The sequence below is a fragment of the Puntigrus tetrazona genome, unplaced genomic scaffold (genome assembly GCF_018831695.1).
Source record: "Puntigrus tetrazona isolate hp1 unplaced genomic scaffold, ASM1883169v1 S000000754, whole genome shotgun sequence".
Classification (NCBI taxonomy): domain Eukaryota; kingdom Metazoa; phylum Chordata; class Actinopteri; order Cypriniformes; family Cyprinidae; genus Puntigrus; species Puntigrus tetrazona.
This window is the reverse complement of record NW_025048363.1, coordinates 72,501-77,500: the sequence shown is the minus strand read 5'-3', so window position 1 is coordinate 77,500 and position 5,000 is coordinate 72,501. Positions and strand designations below refer to the sequence as shown.

Genomic DNA, 5,000 nt, shown 5'->3' with positions numbered 1-5,000 from the left:
CTCTCTGTCTCTCTCTCTCTCTCTCTCTCTCTCTCTCTCTCTCTCTCTGTCATGACAGCAGCAGGTTAGCGAGCCGCTGACAGCAAAAACCCTCAATTAGATCAAATTACTTCTGATGCATCGCAACTTGATCGCTCCGTCTTCCCGAGCGTTTGAAGTATACAGCATTATTTGTAATTGCTCAGGCTAATGGAGCGTTACAGTAACTGTTTACTGTACATCACTGACTGTGACTCCAGACGAGCGGCCGTTTGTTTTCGTCACGTGATCATCTCATCAACTGTTAAAAATGCAGCTGCTTGAACAAATACATTTATGTTAGATCAACATAAGTATCTGGAACTAGAGAGTAGTGTTTTTTTACGTTCTCTCAGCTATTTAGTCACTTTAGGGTTCTCTGAGGATCTGCTGGGATTTCTGGAGCGAGAGCGGCATCTGGTCAGGTTTGGACGGTGGCCCAGAACAGCGTCAGTCTCTCTGCTGCTTGACCAGTAATTACATTAGCCGCTAGCGCTGCCTTTCACATGCTAATCCCGGCAAACCTGCATTTGAGTCTAATGGCTTTTATTAGCGCGGATCTGAGCGAATGAATCAGCTCCAGATAATGGGCAGAATTAAACCAGCAGCCCTTGTGTGGAGCGTTTGTTCGTGACTGCAGCAGATAATCTCCACTTAGCGGCCATTTTGGCTCTGATGAGCCGACGCTTGAGGAGAGCCTGGCGTTAAAAGACGCAAAGAACAAGACGGATGAAGTATAACGCAGGTGAAGATGCTTCTCCTAACGCTACACTATTCGTCTGTGAAGCAACGCTACATTAGATAGTAAGACTTGTGTGTGTTTTGTCTTACTGCAAGCTAAAATACACACATATATGTATGAAAACAAGGCCTAATATCTCACGCAGTGTTGCTTCTCAAGTAAACTTTCAGGGATTTTAAGATCATTTAGATCAGGTTAGATTTAACTTCACTGTGAAAAGCCAAAGAAATGCAGTTAGCGTCTAAATATAAAACAAAAAAAAATAAATAAAATGAATTCTAGGTTTATATAATAACAATTATGCATATATATATATATATATATATATATATATATATATATATATATATATATATATATATATATATATATATGCATGTTGTATTTTTATTTATTTTTAAATATTTTTAAATTGCAAAATACATAATTTTATTCTACATAATATTTCATATTTAATTATGCATATACAAAATATACATGCAAAGTGCAAACATTGTTATTATTATATGTTTTTCAAACAATATAATATATACATATTGTTGCATGTTGTATTTTTACTATATTTATTTTATCATACATAATATTTATATTATATTGAAAAACATACTTAATGAAGCATTAACAGGGCTCTATTTTAAAGTTTTTTCTGTCCATGGCGTCGTGTGGCGACCCCAGCGTCCTGAAACAGAGCCACGAACATCTTGTTTGTCTTTTCTCATGATTTCTCCACCGGGTTGAATCTCAGCGAGGAGAGAAGCAGGATAAATACTTTATTTATGTAAATCCACAGCAACAAAAAGCTGATGAATTACATAAGCAACTTCTGCTCGCTGGCCTCATTCACTCCATCACTGCAGCTTTCACCAACACACCTCTTCAGAGAGCATTTAAACAAATCAAATATTTATGCCAAGCGTATCTAAATCAAGTGAAGATGTGACTACCTTCCATCTGTCATTTCTGCAGCCTAACTAGTTCCCTAATAGCACTGAGAGGACGTTTTTTGTAATGAAAACCAGCCAGTGTTAACGGCAATGAGATGTTTCTCGCTGAGAAATGGGTAAAAGGTCACGGGTTCGACGCGCCAGGAAATGCATGAACTGATTTCCGAAGGATAAAAACATTTGCAAAATAAGAAATTAACTGCACCATGGCTATTTTCATTAACTCAGAATGTAATCCAATGTAATTTAATTGAATAAAAAAATTAAAGAAACTAAAATAATTGCTTATATACATAAAACATTAAATAATATACATTTTTCAGCCTATTCAGATGAAATACAATGAAACAAAATTATTTTTTTTTTATAAAACTAAATAAAAGAATACATTGTTTATATAAATTAAAAGAAAAATAATATGTATTTTCAGCCAATCCAAAAAATAATTAAAATTAAATAAAACTAAATAAAAAAATACATTGTTTATATAAATTAAAAAAATAATAATATGTATTTTCAGCCGATTCAAAAAAATAATTAAAATTAAATAAAACTAAATAAAAAAATACATTGTTTATATAAATTAAAAAATAATAATATGTATTTTCAGCCGATTCAAAAAAATAATTAAAATTAAATAAATCTAAATAAAAAATACATTGTTTATATAAATTAAAAAATAATAATATGTATTTTCAGCCAATCAAAAATAATTAAAATTAAATAAATCTAAATAAAAAAATACATTGTTTATATAAATTTAAAAAATAATAATATGTATTTTCAGCCGATTCAAAAAATTTTTTTAATTAAATAAAACTAAATCTTGCTTGTATAATTAAGAATGAAATAATATATTTTTCAGCCTATTCACCAAATGAACATATGAAAAACCACAAGTGAATATAATTTAATTTATATTTTATATTTGTATTCATGTATATGAAGTGAAATAAATAATAAATAAAATTAATTCTCGCATTTTATATAAGTAATATATTTTTAATATATGCATGTCCTATATTTCCTGTTCTCTTCATTCAGAGGATCAAAACAAATGTGCGAAAAAGAGGTGAAATTCATATTTTTACATGTGAACGTAAGATCTTTTATATTAAAACAAATATAAAGGGCTGCGGCATGAAGCTTGTGAATCATCAGCCGCTCCAGGAAGCGAAGCACAGGAAGTGACCAAACAGATCTCACTCACACCTGACATTGTCCGGATGAAGACCGCCGGGATGTTTGTCCATGTACTGACACAGATCTGTGTGCTGGACAGAGAGAGACAGACAGAAAACACATCTAACTTCACAACCTTCTCCTTCATATGTACAGGAACAATACAATTAATCCTTTATTATTACAAAATTAAATATACATCTTTATTATTACATAATAACAATAATATTTTAATATATATTTATTATTTTTTTAATATTGTTTCATTATTAATTTATTCAATAAATTGTTGCTTTGCTTTTAAATTAAATAAAACTATTATTATTATTATTATTATTATTATTATTAGCAATAATAGTGGTAGCAGTAATAAAACACTTAATAATAATAATTGAAATACAATATTACAAATATTATATTCAATATTATTTATTACTTCATTATGAAACTTATTTAATAATACATTATTGATTTCAAATTATATAGAAAAATGTATTATTAAATAGAAATAAGAATGATAATGTTTTTAAATATATTTCTGATGTTTGTTATTTATTTATTTGATAATGCATTGCTTTATTTATCTCAATGTATTATTGATAGTGTAATAGTTTTAACATCTATTTATTGAGTTCATTGTTCTTCATCACTTTTACTTTGAGGACCATCTCGGACGAGTTTATTTTTCTCACTGCGGTGCATTATGGGAATTTCCAGATTTCTATCATGCGGATCAGCCTCGACCCGAGCATGTAAACACAGTCCGCGGGAGAGGGAATTACCCACAATGCCCTGCGCTGCGCCGACGCTTGCAGATAAACGCGTTTTCTTTCATGAATAATGCACGTCCTTCGCTGTCAATCATTATTAACCCTCGGCGCGCTAAATCAATGGGTTTCCTCGCCAGCGAACCCTCTGCTTGTTAGAAACGAGTCTCGGAGTAATAGCCCAGATATCAAGAGCTCAGCCGCCGTCCAATCTTTGCCTTTTGATTGTTTTCTTTGACACCCGGCGTGTTAGCTTAGCCCTCATGAATAAATCAATCTCACCCTCATCCAATTTAGCCGGAGGACGTACAATCCACGGGAAAATACTGTTTACCAGAGTCAAGAGAAACCTGTGCCTATCAGAGAATACCTTGACACCATGAAAACAACCAAATATAGAAATAAAAATGGACATAAATAAATAAAAATGAAACGCTGTGCGCTCAAAACCAGCAAAGCAAACCAAATGAAATATAATACAATAAAACCAGCAAAGAAAATAAATAAAATAAAACAACAAATGTGCCTAAGACTGTAAAACCACAATCATAATAATAATAAAATAATAATTACTTAATAATAAAAGTAATCAAATAAAACAGAAAATAATGTCAAGTAAAATAAAAGCGCCCAAAGACCTTAAAATCAGAAAAGCACCCAAAAACCCCTAAAATAAAATGGTATTACATTTAAAAAATACTAATAAGTACAATCATAAGTAGAAAGTATAATTAATTATTTAATATATAAATATATATATATATAAATATATAAATATAAAAATAGCTCGAAAAAAACTAAGCATTAAAATTAAAAATATATAATATAACAAATGTGCCTAAGTCCCAAAAGCAAGCAATCCGCAGCAAAATAATGATTAAAAATAATATGTAATCGTATAAATAATAACAAGTAAATAAAATGAAGCCAGGAGTGCACTGACTTTTCTGTGAAGCAAATACCAAACGCATCTCATAAGATTTAGAAAGCAAAGGATGAGGAACAGATCCCTTCCGTGACCAATCAAATCAATCTCAAATCAATCTGGTCTGAAAGTCAAGTGCTCCCATCGTTTAAGTGGACAATTATTTCTACGTGTGCTGTATTGAGCGAGTATTAAAGAGCATGTTCTCCTGACCTTTAGCCGGGGTCTGCTTTTTCTTCCCGCGGATCAGTATTAATGAGCTAAAGGACTGGCTCGTGGCTCTCCGGAGGAGCTCCGCCGTGTTTTCAGGCTGTTCTGAGGCTCGTTTCAGGTCAAATAAAGCGACGTGATACTCACCACATACTCAAAGACCAGGGTCAGGGTCTCCTTGGTGTGAATGATGTCGTGGAGCAGCACGATGT

At 31.8% G+C, this 5,000-nt stretch overlaps 1 pseudogene; it reads right to left on the bottom strand.

Moving 5' to 3' along the window:
• LOC122335328 overlaps nt 1-5,000 on the bottom strand; it is a 142,100-nt pseudogene that overhangs the window by 80,464 nt on the left and 56,636 nt on the right.